General features: G+C 42.8%; 1 pseudogene; it reads left to right on the top strand.

Annotated features, from left to right (window-relative positions):
* The first annotated feature begins 21,300 nt into the window (after window positions 1–21,300).
* LOC141120670 (5S ribosomal RNA) lies at window positions 21,301–21,419 on the top strand (annotated as a pseudogene).
* Window positions 21,420–23,189: the final 1,770 nt, after the last annotated feature.

Raw genomic sequence — 23,189 nt, 5'->3', positions numbered from 1 at the left:
TATTTGTAAACTGCTATCATGTCCCCTCCTAAGTCTCTTCTCCAGTGAGAATAAATGTAGTGCTTCTAGTCGTTCCTCGTAATTGATGTCCTCCAGTCCCCTTATTTATTTAGTTGCTCTTCTTTGTACTCTCTTCAGCTCCAGCACATCCTTTCTGAGGACTGGACAGAATACTCCAGATGTGGCCTAACCAGAGTTTTATAAAGTGGCAGGATAATCGTTTTATCTCTGGAGTATATCCCCTTTTTATGCATGGTAAAATTCTGTGGCTTTGGTAGCTGCAGCTTGACATTGCATGCTTTTGCACAATCAGTCATCTACTAGGACCCCCAGATCTTTCTCCATCCTTAATTCCCCCAGAGGTTCTCCCCCCTTAGTGAGTTGTTTGTGTTTAGCCCCCTAGTGCATTACTTTACATTTCTCCACATTAAACCTTATTTGCCATTTATTTGTCCACTCCATTATTTTGTTCAGGTCTTCCTGTAAAATTTCTATATCCTGCTGTGAAGTTATTGCCCTGCTTATTTTTGTGTCGTCAGCAAAAACTAAGATTGAGCTTTTTATCCCATCCTCTATATTATTTATGAATTAATTAAACAGAATTGATCCCACATCACACCCTTGGGGTACCCCACTTACCACTTCAGACCAGTACACTTCATTTATCACTACCCTGTGGACATGCCCCTGTAACCAGCTTTCTAGCCAAGAAAAAACTTTTGTGGTCCATGCCTGCAGACCTCAGCTTGTAGATTAGGGGTTTATGAGGGTCTATATCGAATGCTTTTGCAAAATGCAGATACACCACAACCACAGACCTCCCCTATCCAGATGACAGCACACTACCTCATAGATCATAAACCCCGCCAGGAGGTGCTGGGGTTGAGAATTTCCTTCACTCCCTCTCTTTACTGTGGCACAGTAGAAACCACTCTGAAAACAAGTTTCTGTACCACAATTATCAAAAGTTTTTATTTACACAATTAGAATAAAAATTGGGGTGTGTTCAGCATAACAAACCGTGCACTATAAGCCCCACTTGAACATTTTTATGCTCATTTCTCTACCCCTGACTATGCTTGATTATGCAGAATCATATTCTTTTTATTTGTGCCTGTTCACTCTTGTACACTCAGTCACCCTCTGCTCAAATAAGTACATAAGCTTATGACCCCATATACCTCAATAGGAACGCCTGTGAATGCATGATACGCATGTTTTTATGCCTGAAGAATTCCTCTCTCTCCTCCTATAGGACAGCTGTCCCCCATTTGCCCAGCCCAGGAAGCTTGATAGGTGTGCAAAAATGCCCGGGGAAGTTGTTTAGGTTATGGAAAAGGCAAGATGGCGAAAAAGGATCAGGGTTTATAACCCTCCCTTACTTTATCCAAAAAAAAAAAAAAGTTTTGCCTTTTAGTTCTAATTTGATAACAAACTCGCTTCATAATGGAATACCCACAGTAAACAGTTAACTGCCTCTAAAATATGGGTGTCTGTAGAAGATTAAGATCTTAGAGCAAAGCAATCTAAAAGTGATAAATAAGCTTCTATATATTCACTGTTATCGGATTTAAATATCCTTAGAAGAAAAGATGTATTAAAGTCTTTCTTTACCCCAGAAGTCAAAAATGTAAAGTCTGCAGCTACAAAAAACTGCTGAGTTTTAATAATAGGACACTCCATCTGAGGGGAATACCCAGATAGTGTAGTATGTAATATAAAAATATTTATTGAATAAAAACTATCTGGGCATTTCCCCCCCCCCGGGCGAGTGTGAGATTACTATGGAGAAGCTACCATCCACCACCCAGAATTGATTCTCAGGACAATGAGAAGAGGACCCCTAAAGGAAAATCAAGATTTTTAAAGCCATCAGTCATCTATGTAAGGACCCCTGGGAGGATATTGGAATCATATGCTGTTACCTTACACCAGTAAGGTGAGAGGCCAATCCACACAGGTGTCACTGCATGGAATGAAGAGACACCTGCTTATATTAGTTTGCACGGTTAAGACTGTAGCATTTTATTTCACTTTTTGACACTTCAATCTCAAGATTATTCCAGAGACTTTTTCATCTGTCACTCCACTATCCAGTGTCATGTTGATCAATTTTTTCACATGAGCACCGATTGATCAATCGCCCACTTTTTTGTTAGATATCTCATTTGTTTTGTGATGGAAATCATTTGTTCTTTACTTTTATTGTGAGGAATTCCGATCGTTAATTGGAGATTTTGCATCTGCACGTTTGGTCTATACTGCCACCTTGTGCACATCTTTAGTATTGCTTTCAGCATTATTATTTTGCATCATCTTGTTACACTACAGTTCAAGAACAGCGCAGCATCATTTATTACACACTTACAGTTACGGATTCACCTATCGGTGTTTGCAGCAGTTGTTTTGTTTTACACATCGTTTTTTTTCACCTCCAGCGTGGGAATATTCCTTTACTAATGATATTCTTGACCTGTTTTGAAAAAAATTATCTGGTTTGCTTTCTGGTCATACAACCAGCATTTTCTGGACAGAGGATGCAGTGACACCAGTGGGGTACCTGGGGGGGGGGGGTGTCAGGCTGGCCATCAGAGCCGGGACAAGGCAGTGGCGGGTGCAAGAGGTGCTCTCTGCTCTGTAGCTTGTAGTGCATGTACCTGGAATCAAGACCTGGGATAAGGAAGACCACCTTACAAGTGGGGGCTGTGAGTACACGTGCGTGAAGGGAGGAGGCTGCTTGTGTACAGGGAGGGGGGGCAGAGCTGAATATGTTTTTACAGATGTGTGTGTGGGGGGGGTGAGTGCGTGCAGGTGTATAGGGGGCAACGCTGTATCCTGACCTAGGCCGACAAGGCCCAGGCCTAGGGCAGCACTTTGCAGGGGGGCAGCACAGAGAGAGTCCCCATCGGCTAGTGCTACACTGTTAGTGTAGCGCCAGTCTTATGGGGTGGACTGGGCTGAGAGGCAAATTAGTCTAACAGTGCGGGGGTGGCGCTGCTTCTAATTTTGACTGTCCTATCATTCTGGACCACAAACCTTCCTCACTGTGCTATATGTTTTCTGCTGCACCAATGGCATGGTTATATCTTCTTAGTCCTCTCCATAAAATTATCAGAAATTTGTGCTTAAAGTAGAACTATAGGCAACGCTTTTTTTTTTTTTTTTTTTTTTCATTTTTGGATAGAATAAGGGAGGGTTATAGTCAGTTTATTTTTTACCATCCCTGTCCATTGCAGAGATTTCCCTTCACTTCCTGCCCCACAGCCAAACAGGAAGTGAGAGGAAATCTATGCAAATTAAGGGAATCCATTGCCCCCCCAGGCCCACAGAACTAGTGTCCCCACTCAAAAATTTCAGGGCGGGTCTTAAACAGCAAGGGGGGTGGCCTTGACAGGAAGGGGTGGGTCATATTTAAATTAGAGGGTGCATAAGTTTAGTCAGGCCTAGGGCGGCACAAAACCTAAATACACTACTGGTAGGGGGGCTGAGTGCGTGCAGGTGTGTGGGTAGGGCTGAGGAAAAAATCGATTTAAATCTTGAATCGAGTTAAGAGGTCAAATCGATTCAAAATTTAAGCAAATCGATTTTTTTAGATTTTTTTTTTTTTTTTTCACCACGCCGGTCCTGAAGAGCTGGGGGCAGGAGTTTTTAGGCGAGTCCGCGGCGCGGACTAGGCCGAAGTCGCGGCCTCGCCTAAAAACTCCTGCCTGCAGCTCCCCAGGACCGGCGCTGACACCGCACCGGTCCTGAGGAGCTGTGGGAAGGAGTTTTTAGGTGAGGCCGTGGCTTCGGCCTAGTCTGTGAGGCCGGACGCCGCAGACTAGGCCGAAGCCGTGGCCTCGCCTAAAAACTCCTGCCCGCAGCTCTTCAGGACCAGAGCAGTGTCCAAAAAAAAAAATTTGAATCGTGAATCAAGTTTTTTTTTTTTTAAGAAAATCACAGATTTTTTTTTTTTGTGGAAAATCTCCCAGCCCTATGTGTGGGTGGGCTGAGTACGTACAGGCATGTTTGGTGAGGGGAGTTCCAGATATAGGATCCGCCCCGGGTGCCAAATGCTCTAGGTACACCCCTGAGTGACACCCTAAGTATATCTCTTAGGTCAGACTTGTGGTGGCCATAGACGGTGCTAAAAAAGATCTATCTATAGCTGTTAGCGTGATAAATCGAGCTAAAGGCACAGCAAACAATAATATTAATAATCAATTCCGTACCTAAATTGATCCCATCAATTCATTTGGATGAACGCACAGGTCTCTTTGTGTCTTGAGCAATTGGAATTTATTTTCCCCCTTTTATTGATTGAACTAGATGGACTTGTATCTTTTTTCAACCTAACTATAAAATGATGAACTATAGGAATGGCATAGGGTGAAAAAAAAAATGCCATCTGTTCACTCAGTTGAGGCAGAAAACACAATGCAATCGATCAAAACCTTCACTATCGGTTGCTAGGCCGTGCCATATTTGTTTTGCTTGTTCGATGTCCAATTTGTTTTGTCGGAGTGGACGTAAATTGTTTGGTTTTATTACACTGTTTGAGGCTTCCATTAGTTAAGGCATTTACTGTAGGGGTTATGCTGCACTGTCTGAAGTGATTTTGAAACAGTACTTTGACAGACCATTCCCACCACGTGCATAGGGCTGTGTTGCTTGAAGCATGCCGAACTCCATAACCAGCTGAATTTGTTTGTTTCCAATGGGCCCAATTCACATCAATGATCGTTGTTGGTGTGCGTTGCGGGGAAAATGGGACATGCTACATTTAAACACAGCACAGTGTGTCTCAACACATCTCAGCAAACTGCAACCCACGTTAAGGGTAAAATACTCCTGCTGCGAATTAACACCTACTGTATAATACCTGCTCGCACATCAATGCAAGAAATGCACCATACACACATTCCAATGCAGTCTGTTATAAAGGCACAATTAACTCAACTGCTAAGTACAATGGAAATGCTATGAATCCAGTCTGAAGCTCATACCCTGTAGCTCAAGCAGCATTCTTGACAGTTATTTATATTGAAAATTGGTAAAGGATTACTTCACCCTTTCAGAAAAAAATGAAAAGGTGGACTAAGGGCTCTTTTTTACACTGATATGTTCTTCCTGCATCTTTACTCTGCAAAAAAAACACAGCAAAAAATATTTCCCCTTAAATCCTTTGAGACTTTCACACTACTACATTATGGGTGTGGTGCTTTTTGAAAAGTCCTTTGGTGCGGTTTTCCGCAGCTTCCCATTGAAATGAATAGAAATCGCTGTTAAAATGCACCCTCGATTTAGTTTGTTATTAAGTCACATTTACATTTCTCACAGGTGCAGGCGGCCCAAAAGCACACCAGAAACACGAGGGCTTTCACACTGAAGCGGTGCGCTGACAGGAGAAGAAAAAAACTCCTGCCAGCCGCATCTTTGGAGCGGTGTATTCACCGCTCCTAAACCGCTCCTGCCCATTGAAATCAATGGGGCAGTGCGGCAATACCGCGGCCATAGCCGCGCTATTCCAGCGGTTTTAGCCTTTTTTTCGTCCGCCAGTGGGGGTTAAAACCGCACCGCTAGCGGCCGAATACCGCTGGTAAAGCAGCGCTAAAAATAGCGCTGTTTTACCGCCGACGCCACCTACCGCCCCAGTGTGAAAGCAGCCTTAGTGATGAGCTGTCAATGTCCATGCAGCTGGTGTAACGGGCTGGGGATTTGATAGCCTTTCTCTTCTCCCTCTTCTTTCTTCAGTGCTTCCAGGGCAGATCAGAACAATGCACTGTGCCGGCACTGACCAATGAGAAGCACTAAAGTGAAAATAAAATTTGAAGGCAGAGCTTTCTTTTGGCTAGAATAAAAGGGGTTATCCCCTGTAAGTGTTTTTTTTTTTTTTTTTCTTTTGTGCCCCCTTAGGGAGATTTCCCTTCACTTCCTGCCCCCTTTTCACAACAGGAATTGAGAGGATATCCCTCAAAGTGAGGCAATCTCTGGCTATCATCAGGTTCACCAGAACTAGTGCCACCATTGAAAGATTTTCACTTTCATTCCTGTTCTGGTGACCACCCAAAATATGGGATTCTAAAAGTAGCAGCTACCTTCTAATTTTGTAAAGGTGAAGTTCCCTGCAGCAGCGACAAGTGTTGAGAAGATGTCTGTAAAATGTGTAATCAGCACAGGGCTTGCATTTGGCAGATAGTTTTACGTTCTTCTGGAAAATGCAGAATGCAGATGTAAAATCTCTAGTGGTAGCATTCTTTTTTAAAAATGGTGAATGGGGCATTCAAAAAACATCCAGTGATGTTAAATCATTAAAGTGGATGTAAACCCTCTCCTATACACAGTGAAGTGAACAGCCTCAGATGATACACAGAGATTAAACAAATCTCCCTACATAAATTTTACATGCATATCTGCTGTCTTCAGCTTTCTACATTCTTTAGAAAGTGCAGATCATGTTAGAAATCTAGTTTTCCTCTTCCAGCAGTTGGAGGGGAGTCTTGACATACACTATGTGAGCTGATTGGAGGAAAGGCACACACCCACCCCCTCGACATAGGCAGAGGAACAAAGGAACATGCAGAGCTGTAGTTTGAATAGACAAGCTCTTGCTAATCTACCTCTAAGCACCCTCCCCGACACAAATTTCCAGCTGTTGTCCAGCTGCTGTTATCTCGTGTGTCAGAACTTGTCAGCAGTTATCATGCTGATAACAGAACGGAGCAGGAGAAAGACACGGGACTCAGAGCTTTAGAGAGAGATAAGGAAACACTACAGATAAGTGCATTTTTCAAATTTCATGAATGGGGTTTACATCCATTTTGAACTATTCACCAGAAAGATTCACCTGCACTGAATATTTGAATGTCACATTCACAATTTTATAAATATGCTTTTTTTACATTTTTATAAATATGCTTTCAATGCAAATAGTGTTGAAAGAAAAGCTTCTGTAAAACCTCATAGTCAATTTGGAACAAACCTCGAATAGCAGTCTGTAGGAAGGATCATATTGCTGCTGACAGTTGGCTGAGGCTGTCTACTGTTCTGCTTTTCACAGGTATTATGTAAAACAACAATTGAAGCAAATGGATTTCATTCCGTCTGTAATACAGAATACTTTCTTTCCAGCCTTATAATAGACATACTGTAAGTAACCAGCTTATCGCACGCACAGCCAGAGCTCGCTCATATACAGTATATTCAGGTGTGTCTAACAAAGTGCAGCTCCCTCTGACAAAATCTTCTTGGGGCCCCTCTACACAGAGAAAGCACAAAGTAGCTGAGTCCCCCCTCTGAATATTTAGCTGTCTATGTAGGTCAGATTTTACAGAGTTTAATATTAACCTCAGTAAAATACATGCTTTTCTAGTATTACCAGGTACATTTGTGTGATGGAGCCTAGGGCTGCACCTGCTGGCTGTAAATCTAAATATGTAATGCTCATATCCAGTATTTTTATATTTACCTGCCAAAATGTCTTTTATTCTTCTTTTTAAAAAAAATATAAAACACTATACATTGCTTATAAGTGAGAAATGTGAGACTTTAAATAATAATTAGGGCTGTGTGTGGCCACTCTTTTTCATGTCCTAGATGAGCAGTTCTAATCTGTGTCTTGTAAGTAGTGTGGTGGTAAAAACGATTATCAGGATGTCAGATCCTGGGCTGCATATTGGCTGCTGTCCTACTGTAGCTGATTGACCTAGAGGTAGTCATTTATTTAGGGCTCATTCACACTGTTGCTCAACACTATACAAGGTCAGGTAAAATATCATGGTTTTTCATGGTGCTATTTCACACCAAAATCATATGTTCATGTGCAATTAGATAATAAAAATAAAAAAATATATATAATATATAGTGTGTGAAAAAACAAATTGCAACATGTTTTAAAAACTCATTGCAACTCAATGCATTGTATAATTGCATGCCAGTGCATTCGCGTTGCGCAAATGCTAACACCTGCACTGTGGTGTGAGTGAACCCATAGGCCATAGGGCCTGTTCACACCGAAGAAACCTGTTCTAGATGCATTTCCGCACGTGTGTGTTTGATGCTTTTTCAGTGCATCCCCCCCCCCCCCCTCTTCTTCTTTTTTTTTTTTTTTTTTTTTTTTTTTTTTGCTGTAACGTGTTCCGGTGCATTTTTTTTTTTTTTTTTATATATGTTTTGCCACGTTCCAGTGCAGCATGTGCTACATTTTTTTGACTGTACTGGAGCACACTACAGTGGTGGTAACTTTGCCATTGAAATCTATGTGAGCTACAACCCATGCATTTTTGATGCAGAACAAAATGCACTGGACTGCATGTGATGTGAACCGGCCTGTAATGACAGTAAAGGTTCCTTGTTTTAAAGTATATTTAAGTTTCCCTTTAAATACTGTATTATTATGAAGTCCAGAAAAAGCTTTTTAGGCTCCATGCACACTAGGAGCAGAAAAAACATCAACATTTTTAGCTGTAAAAACGTGGCATGAAAGACGCAAATTGAAAGCATATTGTACAAAGTTTAGGCGAGTCTATGAGAGTTTAAGAGCATTTAGTTTAGACGTTTTTTGCACTACACGCCCTTCTGCAAAAGTCGGGAAATGATGTACAGTGACAACACACCTTGTTTTTTTTAGTAAAAAAAAAAAAAAAATTGAAACTTGACGTTCAGACTGACGTTTTTACAACTCCTAAACTTCTCCAGAAAACGCAATAGAGAAGGTTTTTTTTTTCACTGCCTATGAACATCCCTGACAGAAAACGCCTGTAGTAGTCAATAATGTGAAAAGACACATAGAACACAATAGAAGTGCTTCTAGAGGCAGGAGAAAAAGACGTCAGACGTCTGTAGTATCGACGTTTAAGTCCAGTGTGCATGGAGCCTAAGAGTGTTTATGTACTGATGGCAGCCATAACAATGTAGTGTGTATAATCTAAAAGCTAATGATCTTTGTTTAAATTCTAAACTAACTTGCGTATAAATCCTGATTTATGTTGTATCTATTTCTAGGGTGTCGATCGCAAAGCTGGAATTGAGAATGGCAACAAGAAAATATCGGTAAGGGATAGTTGCTTGGAAATGTAGGTTTGGGATACAGGGAATGCACAGGGCTTTTGCTTTTCATGCTGACATTAACTGAATACATGAGACCAATAAGGTTTGTAGAACAACTCTTCCACAGGCCAAAGTGCTGCAGGCCAAGCATTACCAAATCTGTCTGTCATAGTCGCCCTGCGGTCCTAACTATGTATATGCAATCATTCAGAAAGAAAGGATTTGTGCTTATATCATACTCCAACTATACCCTACAGGAAACTACTTGTGGAGAGATGTAATTCAGAAAGATGTACAGCAAGAATATGTAGTCCATTTCAAAAACACATTTGAAAGACTACTTTGATTTGGTTTTAAAGTAAGCGCTAAACATAAAGTTTTTTTGTTCTAAAATATCGAGTATACCATGGGGCTTTGTTTTTTCTTCCCTTTTAAGAAGTCTCTTACCGTTGTTTTCAGACTTCTCTTTTGTCCTGTGCACATGCTTCCTATAGAGCGAGCGGTGCTGGTATTTGTAGTCACATGCTCCGCTCTATGCATACTACAATTCCCATAGAAATGAATGTGTTTGCAGGTAGATGTATAGTCCATCTTGGGGTGGCTAAGTTCACATACACAAGGGAGCATGGAGAACAAACGTAACCGCCCTAGTACAGGAAGTCTGAGAATAGCAGAAAAATACTTGCATGTGAGGAATGAAACAAAGAGAGAGAGAAGGTACATTCCACTTATCTCTGTCAGCTTTATGGAGCTCCCAAAGGATAGCTATCGTTACACTCAAAGGTTCTGAGAGGAGAGATGCTATTTTCTAACATACAGCATCTCTGCCCACCTCTCCTCTCTGCTGCCTGTTTACAGAAAGCTTTGTATTTTCTTAATAGGTTCACTAAATACAAGGGCTTCTGTGAATAGACACCAGAGGGGAGGGGCTGCATGTGACTCTGCCACTGAAGGAGCTTAGACCAGAAGGTCGGAACTCCGAGACAATAGCGAGAGCTATTCTTCCAGAGCTTTATTAAACTGTCAGATGTAAATTAAAGAGTTAAGTCCTCAAGGTGGCACGCACCTCACTGCACTTAACTCATAGTACGCCTGTGTTTCATCAGATTAGGCGACCCGTCAGAATGTGTAACAAAAGTGACGTTTTGTCGCCGCCATCTTGGTACACCCCGCACTCCTCCACAGTAAGGATACACTGAGAAGGGGGCAAGCGGACATCTTGTTACACCCACTGGAGTTTTGCATTTTACACTCATTTTTACAAGTAAACTGAGTTTATATAGGGAAATACAGTACTTAGAACTCCGTCAGACTGTTTAGATGTTGAATTTTAAAAGCAGCGCCAAGCCTGCTGATCTCACAGGTTTGCTAATCAGACAGAAGTTCGCTGCTTTTAAAATTCAACATCTAAACATTCACACTGAGTTCGAAGTACTGTATTTCCCTATATAAACTTTTACTGGAGAGGCTTCCGTCGGGCCACTCTGCCATAAAGCCCTGACTGGTGGAGCTCTGCAGTGATGGTTGACTTTCTACAACTTTCTCCCGACTGCATCTCTGGAGCTCAGCCACACTGATCTTTGGGTTCTTCTTTATCTCTCTCACCAAGGCTCTTCTCCCCCGATAGCTCAGTTTTGCCAGATGGCCAGCTCTAGGAAGGATTCTGGTCGTCCCAAACATCTTCCATTTAAGGATTATGGAGGACACTGTGCTCTTAGGAACCTTAAGTGCAGCAGAAATTTTTTTGTAACCTTGGCCAGATCTGTGCCTTGCCACAATTCTGTCTCTGAGCTCTTCAGGCAGTTCCTTTGACCTCATGATTCTCATTTGCTCTGACATGCACTGTGAGCTGTAAGGTCTTATATAAACAGGTGTGTGGCTTTCCTAATCAAGTCCAATCAGTATAATCAAACACAGCTGGACTCAAATGAAGGTGTAGAACCATCTCAAGGATGATCAGAAGAAATGGACAGCACCTGAGTGTCAAAGCAAAGGGTCTGAATACTTGAAGAGGAGGGCCCATTAAAAAAAAAAAAAAAAAATTAAAAGTCAGCAGCTACAAATACTGCAGCTGTTGACTTTTAATCGGACACTTACCTGTCCCGGGGTCCAGCGATGCGGGGGATCGAAGCCCTGCTCACCTTCCGCTCCATTCGGCGGCGCCGGCATTGCAACTGTGGGCGCCGGGCTGTGGCTTCACAGCGGGGTAACCACTGCGCATGCGCGCCGTGATTGGCCGCTCAGTCACCTGGGACCTGTAATGGGTCCCAGGTGATTGACAAGAGGAAGGGAACAGAGCCGAGTCCTTCCTGTGCCGAGGGGGAAGTGATGTCACCAGCCCAGGCACTGAAAGAGGGACCCCCTAGCAACAGGCATTTAGAGGTGAGTTAAAAAAAAAAAATTTCCAAATGATTTTTTTCAATTTTTTTTTTTAGTAATTTTCATGTATTTTTTATTTTTTGGGTGGAACACCACTTTAAGACCATGTGATATTTCAGTTTTTCTTTTTTAATAAATCTGCAAAAATGTCAACAATTCTGTGTTTTTCTGTCAATATGGGGTGCTGTGTGTACATTAATGAGGAAAAAAATGAACTTAAATGATTTTAGCAAATGGCTGCAATATAACAGAGTGAAAAATTTAAGGGGGTCTGAGTACTTTCTGTCCCCACTGTATATCGAATATTAAGCCCTCCTGGGCAGAGCCTGCCAATATTAGATTTTTAAAGGGGGTTGGAGAGAAAAATTGCAGGTTTGGTGAAAAAGTCAAGGCATAATGGCGTATTTGGAGGTACCCATAGAACTCCTGGTGTGGTAGATCAAATTTTGGCCTGTAGCTCGGCAAAAGGCAGCAGTTTGCGAGTCCGGGGATCCACCAGATTCCCAAAGTGAAAAAGATTCTGCGTAGCACACGGTGAGGACATTCGTGGGTAAGGCTATCTGGCACCTTGGGATTGCAGACAAATGAGGTCAGGAGCGAGCTGTCCGAGGACAGCTTATGTTGGCGTGCCAGCTTGTGCCATGTCCGCCGAAGTTGGGACATAGGGCCCTACAAACAGTCGGGGTCTTCCTCTGCGTTTGTAGATTGTTTGTTTGGGTGTAGTGGGGCGAGCCACAACTTTTCGATTTCCGTCCATTTGTTTAAGGAGCGCTGGGTGAACCAAGAGGCTATGGCCTGCAGCTGGGCCACCTGATATTTAATAAGGTTAGGGTAAGCCAGGCCCCCGTCTGATCGCGTCCCCATTAGTGTGATGCCTGTTTTTAATGCTGTGTTTTATCTTCATTGCCTTTGTATCTCTTCTTTATGTTTGGGAACATTACAAATTATTTTTTGGCAGGTGTTGCCCTAGACCCCCTTGCACACAGGGCATTCTAGTTGCTGTATGCCCAGGAGGGAAAGTTGTAGCGTCAGCCTTCTGCCTGCAGACTGTCAGTCCATGGCAGGTTGCAGCTGGACAGGGCTGTACGCTGTACTGAGTGGTACTCCTGTTTACAGATTAATGCCTGGAAAAAAAGTCTTCTGCGTTCCAGGCATTTGTCTCTGAACGCATAGGACACTAAATGCGAATATCATTCGGTACAGCCCCCTACAGCCTTCTATAGACTTTGACATGATGTAGGCAGCGGGGCTGGACGCTGCACCTGGCCCTCCCAGGCACAGTAAGCGGCCAGGCAAAGGGCCCCGTGTGCAGCTAGATAGCCCCATGTACAAGCAAAGCAGCTTTAGAGGTTTATTATGCACTGGGTGATTTCTTTGTATAAAGATTGTCCGATATGGACCTGTTTTGTTTTTTCGTTTAATTCAGATCAGATTTTTCAATCGACTATTATTGAAGCTGGCGCGAAAATCCAGTACAAGCACTGTGCAGGTATTCAGCAGCACCTGTTGTTTAGTTGCGGGTGGGGGGGCTAGGACAGGTATGGTAATTTTTTCCCTAATGCAGAAAAAACATTCAGTTAAAAAATGGTTTGGGCTTAAAACCACTTAAGTTCAGCTCCAGAACATTTTTTTTTTTTTTTTTTTTCACATACATGTAAAAATCTTAATTTTTGGCAATAAAATTACTAAAACCTCCAGAATATTATATATTTTCTGAAAGCAGGGGCCATGTAGAATAAAAAGCTAATAGTTGCAAAATGTTATCACATTATACATGCGCAACTTTTCAAATTTTCAGGGAAAAATATAATAAAATGAACTTTAGTGCAAAAACACACAATATAATACCCTTTTGTTAGTTAAAATATAAAAGATGAGGTTGCATCGAGTAAATAGATTCCAAACATTCCATATCTTAAAATTGCGTGCGCCTGTGATATTGCAAAAAACTACGGTGACCAAAAATCATCATAGGGGATGCTTTAACCACTTCAGTACAGGGCATTTTCAGAGCTGTTACACTTGGCAAATGAGCGGTCATGCAACACTGTACCCATATGATATTTTGATAATTTTTTTCCCCACAAATAGAGCTTTCTTTTGGTGGTATTTGATCACGTCTGTGGCTTTTATTTTTTGCGCTATAAACAAAAAAAGAGCGACAATTTTGAAAAAAAAACACTATTTTTTACTTTTTGCTATAATAAATATCCCATTAAAAAAAACCAAAAACTATTTTTTTCCTCAGTTTAGGCCGATATGTATTCTTGTACATATTTTTGGTAAAAAAAATCGCAGTAAGTGTATATTGATTGGTTTGCGCAAAAGTTATAGCGTCTACAAAATAGGGAATATATTATTTGCATTTTTATTGTGTTTTTTTTTTTTTTTTTGTTATTGTGGCTGCGATATTGCGGCGGACACTTTTGACACTATTTTGGGACCTTTCACATTTATACAATGATCAGAGCTATAAAAAATGCACTGATTACTGTGTAAATGTGACTGGCAGGGAAGGGGTTAACACTAGGGAGCGAGGAAGGGGTTAAATGTGTATCCTAGGGAGTGATTCTAACTGTAGGGGGAGGGGACTCACAAGGGGAGAAGATCGATCAGTGTTTCTCTGTACTGGGAAAACACCATCGGTCTCCTCTCCTCTGACAGGATGTGGATCTGTGTGTTTACACACACAGATCCACTGTCCTGCTGTGTTCATGGGCAATCGCAGGTGCCCAGCTGAAATTGCGGCCCATCGCGCACATTGGGTGCCTAGTGACGTGGCGGGCGCGCATGCCCCCTGGAGGCTCAGAAAGTAAAAGACGTAATTTGACGGCGGCCCGGAGGGACAAAGGGTTCCTGCAGCCGTCATATGATTATGCGCACTAGGGAAGTGGTTAAAATCCTTTACAGCTCATCAGTTTAGAGTTCACTAGGAGCTCTTGTGCTAGCATTATTGTTCTCACTCTGACGTTCACAACGATATGTCGCACGTGTGGTGTGATTGCAGTTTACATATGCGTGCACGCCCTGAGTCTGCGTTTGTGCATATGTGCGGGGCAACAGGGGTTGTGACAATTTTTTTTTTTACTACATTTATTTATTTTTTTTTTAAACTTTTTTTTATTTTAACTTGATTGCTATCACAAGAGGTTAATAAACCCCTATGTGATAGCATTGGGCAGGTGACAGGTACTCTTTATGGAGACATTAGGGGTCTAATAGACCACCACTGGAGGAGGGGGGCTGCCAGTGGAAAGGGGGGGGGGGGCGGCACCATGCTGCTGGCTCTGTGGAGCTGCCGTATCAATCACTTTCGAGTCGGAAGCCGGCTAAACAAATCTCGCACAAGTTGATAACTCCAGCCAGCACCTTGTCATTAAAGGTTCACTCTTTGGACTTATGCCCCGTACATACGGTCGGACTTTGTTCGGACATTCCGACAACAAAATCCTAGGATTTTTTCCGACGGATGTTGGCTCAAACTTGTCTTGCATACACACGGTCACACAAAGTTGTCGGAAAATCCGATCGTTCTAAACGCGGTGATGTAAAGCACGTACATCGGGACTATAAATGGGGCAGTGGCCAATAGCTTTCATCTCTTGATTTATTCTGAGTATGCGTGGCACTTTGTCCGTCGGATTTGTGTACACACGATCGGAAATTCCGACAACGGATTTTGTTGTCGGAAAATTTTATAGCCTGCTCTCAAACTTTGTGTGTCGGAAAATCCGATGGAAAATGTGTGATGGAGCCTACACACGGTCGGAATTTCTGACAACAAGGTCCTATCACACATTTTCTGTCGGAAAATCCGACCTTGTGTACGGGGCCTTAGTATGTCCAAAGAGCTGCACTAGTTATGTTTAAGAGCAAATGTGAATTTCTGAAGACAACTTGCACTATTTAGAAGCTGCAGCAGTTTTTTTTTCTGCATACAGTCTGTGGTAGCAATTTTGAGCCTCAACAATTTAAAGAACAAAATATTAAGATAATTAACAACAGCAGTATTATCCTGTGTGTAGATAGGTTCTTAGTTTACAGTGCCTTGAAAAAGTATTCATACCTCTTGACGTTTTCCACATTTTGTCATGTTGACCAAAAACGTAAATGTATTTTATGTGATAGATCAACACAAAGTGGCACATAATTGTAGAGTGGTAGGAAAATGATAAATGGTTTTCAAAATTGTTTACATAAAAATATGTGAAAAGTGTGGCGTGCATTTGTATTTAGTCCCTCTAATGCAGCCCGTCTACCACAGCCGCGACCCGCTTGTTAGGCAGGGACCCGGCAGCTAGAGACTCGGGGCTATGGGCTCTAGATTCAGGGCTACAGCCTCAATAGCCACCCCCTGGCAACACCTATGCTTGCCACAGATTCTCAATTGGATTTGAAACCGCTTTAGTGCACTTTAACACCTGACACATTTGTATATACAAAAAATAGTTTGAATATATTCAGTCATACTATATTAATTGATGATTAATCATATTTGCATTTTAGAAAGAACATAGTATCCATTATCTTCCCTGAAGAAGGAATATAATTCTGAAACATCTTGGGATGCATCAAAGAAACTCATGTGGACTGACCACAGTCTATCTCTGGCATTACCCAGGGTGGATTTTCATATTTTGGGGTATTTGTTTTAATGCCTTTTTGTTCAGTGTACTCCTCCTGTTAGCATTGATGTACTGTACATGGTATAAATACATGTTTTCTTTAGTGGTGGCCCGTGCATTGTGTGCGAACGGGTGCTGCCCCCCCAACACTGCCGCCTTTCTCCCTATCCACGTGCCCGGCCCCTTTCAGGACGCCGGACATATGAATTACAATTGCGGGGATAGACAGGGAGGTGTCTTTTGAAGCACCTGATTAGAGCCAGAGGCTCTAAATAGGCTTCAAAATAAAGAGGCTTCAAAATAGGGTGGGCTTGGGGCGCTGAGAGTGCACCCTGATCCCACCCAGTTGTGTGACACTAGCGAATGAATATTCGCTATTCTGCCACATTCTCCTCCTGGCCAATCAGGAAGCCCCTATTATGACTCCCTGGCCAATCGTGTGTCAGGACACACTTCTGGGTTCCAATCGGCCTGAAGAAGAATGCCTGTGTCCTCGCTGGAGCGGCCTGGCTCTTCCTTCTCCCCGCCCCCGTGTCTCCTCCATGTCTCCACTAGGTAAGATGAATCGCCGTTGGCTGCTGTGTCTCCTGCGGGGTGATCGCCGCTGGCTGTGTCTGTCTCCCGCAGTGGGGGGGGTAGTAGTGTTGGTTGTGTCGTCCCCCCCAAAATTAGTAAGCACCAGCCGCCACTGATTTTCTTAGGATGCATGCAGCCCTCTCTCTCATTTTATACTGGTATTAATAAAAGTGGTGATGTTGCCTTTTAAACCTATTTATTTTCTGCCTTGAAAGTCCATGGGGGTGTTATACCATTTTGCACTTTTGTGCATTATACACATACTCAATTAGATTTAGGTCTGGACTTTGCCTGGGCCATTCTAATACATGAATATGCTCTGAATATTGTAGCTCGGGCTGTATGTTTAGGGTTGTTGTCCTGCTGGAAAGTGAACCTCCGCCCCAGTCTCAAGTATTTTGCAGACTAACAGGTTTTCTTCTAAGATTGCCCTATATTTGGCTCCATCCATCTTCCCATCAACTCTGACCAGCTTCCCTGTCCCAGCTGAAGAAAAGCATCCCCATAACAGTTTTCTGCCACACATAGCCTTTTACTTTTAGGCCAAAAGGTTCAATTTTGATCTCCTCTGACCAGAGCACCTTCTTCCACATGTTTGCTGTGTCTCCCACATGGCTTCTCCCAAACTGCAATCGGGACTTCTTATGGCTTTCTTTCAACAATGGCTTTCTTCTTGCCACTTTTCCATAAACTCCAGATTTGCGGAGTGCACAAATAGTTGTCCTGGTGAAAGATTCTCCCACCTGAGCTGTGGATCTCTGGAGCGCCTCCAGAGTTACCATGGGCATCTTGGCTGCTTCTCTGATTAATGCTGTCCTTGCTCAGCCTGTCAGTTTAGGTGGAAGGCCATGTATTGGTAGGTTTTCAGTTGTGCCATACTCTTTCCATTTTCAGATGATGGCTTGAGCAGTGCAAAGCTGAGATGTTCAAAGCTTGGGATATTTCTTTAATCATACATCACGGGACACAGAGCCTTAGTAATTACTGTGTAGGTTATAGTCCACCTTCAGGTTCTGGACACTGGCACACCCTAACCAGGAAGTTGCCTCCCTATATAACCCCTTCCATACCAGGAGTATCTCAGTTTTTTCGCCAGTGTCTAAGGTGTTGGTCACGAGTGAAGATACGCTGTGCTGAGCTCCAATTTAGCAATCCTTGCTGGGGCTTGCTATGCAGCTGGATCCCTTCAAAGTGTCTATTAGGCCGAATTGAATGGTACCCGGGCCTCGTGTCAGAAGAAACAAGGTTTTGCCTGTAAACGCTTCTCTTTTTAGAGAGTTGGACCCCCAGGATCCAGTACTTTTGGTATTAAGGCCATAAAGTTTTACTGGCGGAGGTGCTATTACAGGTCCAGGATTGTGGGTTTCCCTGAGGATCCCCGGCTCCTGAAGGTTTGTTAACGGAACCCACCGTGAAGGGTGAAGATTGGGTCTGTTGGTTTTTACCACAGAAAACTCCGCGGCGGGAAAGGTAAGTGGAGTTTTTTCTAAGAAATTTGTGAATTTTCTTATGAAATGTCTCCTTTAGTTAGTAAATGTTGTCATGCCTAAGTATGGAGCACATACCTTCTCATGCTTCCTCAAGAGATCACGCTGTGTCCGGAGCAGCAGGCTTTTTTTTTCTCTCCAGCCAGCAGCAGACCTCTGGTAAATCTGGGGGGGGGTTTCTCTTCACCAGACACTAGAGCTGCACGATTAATCGTCAAGAATCGTTATCGCAATTTTTTTTTTCCCTATTGCGATCTTGACAAAGGGTTTCCCAATCTTCCCAATCTTTGGTATGCAGAGAATTTTCTCTCTGCTCTCAGCAGTCAAAAGTCAAAGTCTGGGCAGTCTGCCAAGTTTTTAAACATTCTATCAGTGGAATGTTAAGTCTAAACATTGTATCAATTTTGTCTTTTACATCAAAGTAATAGACTTCCATATGTAAATTAGGAAAGTTTAACCACTTAAACACTAAACCTTTTTCTTACAGTTGTTGTTTTTCAAGTTAAAATCTTTTTTTTTTTTTTTGCTATAAATTGATAGACATTACTTGGAACCCCCAAACGTTATATATTATTTAGTAGAGACCCTAGAGAATAAAATGGTGGTTGTTGCAAAATTTTATGTCACACTGTATTTGTACAACGGTCTTTCAAATGCAATTTTTTTGGAAAAAATGACTAATGAATTAAAAAAAAAAAACCAGTAAAGTTAGCCCAAACTTTTTTGGTATAATGCGAAAGATTTTACGCCGTGAGAATCGTGATCATTATTCTAAGCAAAAAAATTGTGATTCTCATTTTGGCCAGAATCGTGCAGACACCCCCCACCTGTGCTGTATTCTCCCCCTCTTCACGAGGAAGAGCGTCAGGAAAAAAACAGAAAAAAAACAAAATGATCAGCACACCACTCTACTCGGTGGCTTCCAGGCTCTCTCCTCGCCATTTTTTTCCCCCTCACATGACGATCCTGTAGGATCGGGAAAATTCTTTTTGTAAAAAAAAAAAGAGGAGGGGGGCTGAAGGCGACGGAGTGGAGTGGAGCTTAGCGCGGCTTTGGCGTTCTCCAACGTCCAGCGAGGTAATGTATTTTTTAAAACGCCATTATTACTGCTGCAGGCTGATGGAGGGACACAAGCGTAGAAAGAGGTTTGGTGACACAAGCATTCCTTTTGACACATTTACTATTGCATCAGGCTGAGCAGTAATAGCGGCAGCAGGGCTGGACTATTGCTCAAGCAATGGATGCGATTTCTTCTGGTAGTACCTCTGCTTTGTGCATCGGACTATGGTCAGAAGGGGGGTTAAAACACGAGCTAAAAGGGTCTCCCTCAAGCTCTGGAAAAAAGAGCTAAAAGGGTCTCCCTTAAGCTCTGGAAAAAAAAAAGTTTAGCGACTTTAATTGCATCCCAGTGTGTTCAAGATGTGACAGGTTCTCTTCCATTTTCCTAGGACCCTTAAACTGAGGAACTAGGGGCAGGAGAAGATGAATTCCCTCAGGAGACCGTGGTGAGGCTGATGACTCCTCTTCTGAGGTGTCAAATGCGGGAGAGTCAACTTTCACAATCTGTAAGATTGATGGTAGAATTTCTTGCTGAATGATCAGCTCCAAATTTATGTACCCTTAACTGAGTGTTTGGGTTCGCTAAAGCCTCCTCAAGCTGTGCATGCCTTTTCCTGTTTATTCGTTGTTGGAAAAGCTTTTTTTTTGTATCTGGAGGATCACCCAGATAAGCATTATTTTCCTTTCTAAAAAGTTTTCACACTTTATCCTATGGTAGAGAAGATTCACTAAGTAGGGTATACCGGCAATTAATGCTACTATATCCTCTGTGAATAAGTCTCACTTGTCCGGCAGACAATACTCAAATACCTAGGGATCCAACAGATAAAAGGTTGGAATTCCTATTTAAAAAAAAAAAAAACGCTTTTTTTCTGGCAGACTGAGTGTCTCAGCCTGCGCTGACAGTAATTGGTTAACGTTGAGAGACCGGTTTGAACAGGTGTTCAAGGTTATCCTGCTCAGCAGGCCCAGGAGGCAGTTTTATGTTTGCAATAGTTGCTATGACAGATTCTATCCTTTTAGGCTTTGCGCCCTTCGCTAAGCGTCATGCAAGAAGCTCCTGGCTAGTCTTCCTTTTTGCGATTAAACAGCTATCTGGGGATATTTTGGATAATATATCCAAAGAATTTCTAGTGAAAAAGTCCCCCTTTTGCCATTTAAAAGATGGAGTAAATGTATTTTCGTTTTCAAAGCTCCTTCTTCTGTGCCAGGGGCATCAGCCTCCAGGCAGTCACGACGGCTTCCGCCGTCAGGTTCAAAAGATAATCCTCAGGGTTAACCCCAGGGACAAAAGAGGTCTTGGGGGAGGAAGCCTACAAGATACTGAAGCCTCCCCGCTTGCTCAATAGGGAGAATTCTTCTGCAGTTCTCAGGGATCTGGCAGGAGGAGTGTCAAGACGAATGGGGGTCTTCCTCAATAACTCCAAGGTACAAACTGGAGTTCCAAGAGTTTCCGTCTCCTCGTTTTCTCAGATCAAACGTTCCTAAGGATTTTTTGCATTAAGTCAATCCAGTCAGTTATCTCCATCCTACAAGGAGGAGAACTTCTGGCGTCAATCGACGTCAAAGATGCATATCTCCATATGCTTATTTCCTCCCTCACTAGTAATATCTACTTTCCAAAGTAGAAAATCTTCATTTTCAGTGTGTAGCTCTGCTTCCAATCTAACTACTGCACTTCGAGTACAAAGGTTCTGGCTCCTCTTCTAGCCAGATTGAGGGCCCAAGGTATAACGATTATGGTTTACCTAGTCGATCTGTTCTTGATAGACCGTTCGGTAGCCCGCTTAGACCAAAGCAAGGTCAGCACATTCGACTACCTGGAATATCTAGGTCGGATTCTCAACCTAGGAGAAATCTTCTTTAAAACCATGAAGAAGGCTAATACTTGGGTCTTATCATAGGTACACCCAGAAAAGTGTATTTATACCCCAGGCAAAGATCAGTGCCATAAAGGAACTGATTTAGGTGGTCGAAGCAAGATGAATTTCTCCTATTCAACTTTGCATGAGGTTGTTGGGAAAGATGGTGGCTTCATTCGAGGCCGTTCCTTATGCTCAGTTTCATCAAGACTGCTGCAAAACAGTATCCTATCGGCTTGAAACAAAAGGGTTCAAGATCTACATTCCAATGTGTCTGACTCCAAAGCCTACGACCACATCACCCTGATAGCGCCCAATCTCTTCTGATCTTGAAGGCTAAGCAGGGTCGGGCCTGATTAGTACCCGGATGAAAGACCACTTGGAAATACCAGGTGCTGTAGGCTGGGTGCGCCGGAGCCTAAGTTTATGGTTAATATCCAAAAATCTGCAAAGGGCAAAATCCTTCAGTTACCTGGGAGATAGTAACAACATATGCCAACCTTTTTTGTTTAGGTTGGGGAACAGTCCTGAAAGAGGCAACTGTCCAAGAGAAGTGGCCCAGATCAGAAATGGCTTTGCCCATTAACATTTTAGAAATCCAGGCAGAGCACTTGGTCCTGAGGGCCTGAACGTTCAGTTTACGGTATTGTCCTGCCAGGATTCAATCCGTCAATGCCACAGCAATGGTCTATATTAATCAACCAGGGGGCACAAGAAGTTGTGAGGCCCAGAGAAAGATGAATCATATCCTATCTTGGGCAGAACACAATGTACTTTGCCTATCGGCCATCTTCATTCCAGGAATAGAAAATTGGCAGGCGGACAACTTGAGTCACCAGCAGTTGTTTCTGGTAGAATGGTTCCTTCACCCCGATATCTTCCTGTCAATATGTCAAAGATGGGGGATCCCAGACATAGATCTGTTTTCGTCCAGGATCCCGTGGCATCGGTTCTCACTGATTTATGCATTCCCTCCTATTCTACCTGCGTCCACGACTTCTTCGCAGGATCAAGCAGGAAGGGAAGTCATTGATTCTTGTGACCCCCAGCGGGGTCCAGGAAATCTTGGTATGCAGAGATCATAAAGATGGCGGTAGGGGACCCATGGACCCTACCATCATGGCCAGACCTTCTCTAGCAAGGTCCGAAGTTCCATCCTACTTTACAAACGCTAAATTTAACGCTTTGGCTATTGAGACCCACACTCTGAAGAAGCATGGGCTGTCAGGTTCAGTAGTTTTCTACCTTGGTTAATGCAAGGGAGCCAGCCTCCATAATTATATATTATGAAGTCTGGGCAACATATGTCTCCTGGTGTGTAACCAGGAGCTGCACCCCAGGAAATAGGTCAAAGGTAGAGTCCTTGACTTTCTGCAGATGGGGTGAGAAATAAAGCTGACCTTGGGTGCTTTCTAAGGACAGGTCTCGGCCTAATCGGTATTATTTCAACGACCACTTGCTTTGCATTACAAAACAGCCTTTTTTTGGCCTGATACAACATATTCCCTTGGTGCTTTTTTGACAAGGAAACTATTTTTTTCTGGTAACCATATCTGCTGCAAGAAGGGTATGAGAATTGGCTGCTCTTTCTTGTAAAGAGTCATATTTTTATTTTATGTTTTTATCTAAAGCAGGATATTGTTCTACCTTCATTTTTCCAGAACCCTGTTCTTTGGAAGAAAAATCACTACATTCTCTTGATGTGGTGAGAGCAGTCAAAGTCTACTTAAAGGCAATTGCTCAGGTTCAGAAAACAGATGTTTTGTTCGTGCTGCCTAAAGGTCCTAAAAGAGGACAGGCAGCATCGAAATCTACTATTCTAAATAGATTCGACAAGTAATCGTTCAAGCTTATGGTTTAAAGAGGTAGATTCCACCCTCTCAAATCAAAACGCACTCCTCTAGGGCAGTTAGTGCTTCGTGGGCAGTGCATCACCAAGCCTCCATGGCTCAATTCTGCAAGGCTGCAACTTGGTCTTTAATCCATACATTTACCAGATTCTATCTGGTGGACATGAGGATGTTGCCCTTGGGCGCAGTGTTCTGCAGGTAGCAGTATAAATCCTCTGTTCTCATGGTGCCCTACTTTGGTTGTGTCTCCCTCCCCTCAGTTGACATTGCTCTGGAACATCCCACATAGTAATTACTATGGCTCTGTGTCCCGTGATTTACGAT

Source organism: Aquarana catesbeiana, linkage group LG13 (assembly GCF_042186555.1).
Source record: "Aquarana catesbeiana isolate 2022-GZ linkage group LG13, ASM4218655v1, whole genome shotgun sequence".
In the NCBI taxonomy this organism is placed as follows: Eukaryota; Metazoa; Chordata; class Amphibia; order Anura; family Ranidae; genus Aquarana; species Aquarana catesbeiana.
Note: the sequence above shows the minus strand (reverse complement) of the source record. Positions and strands in the feature narration are given on the sequence as shown.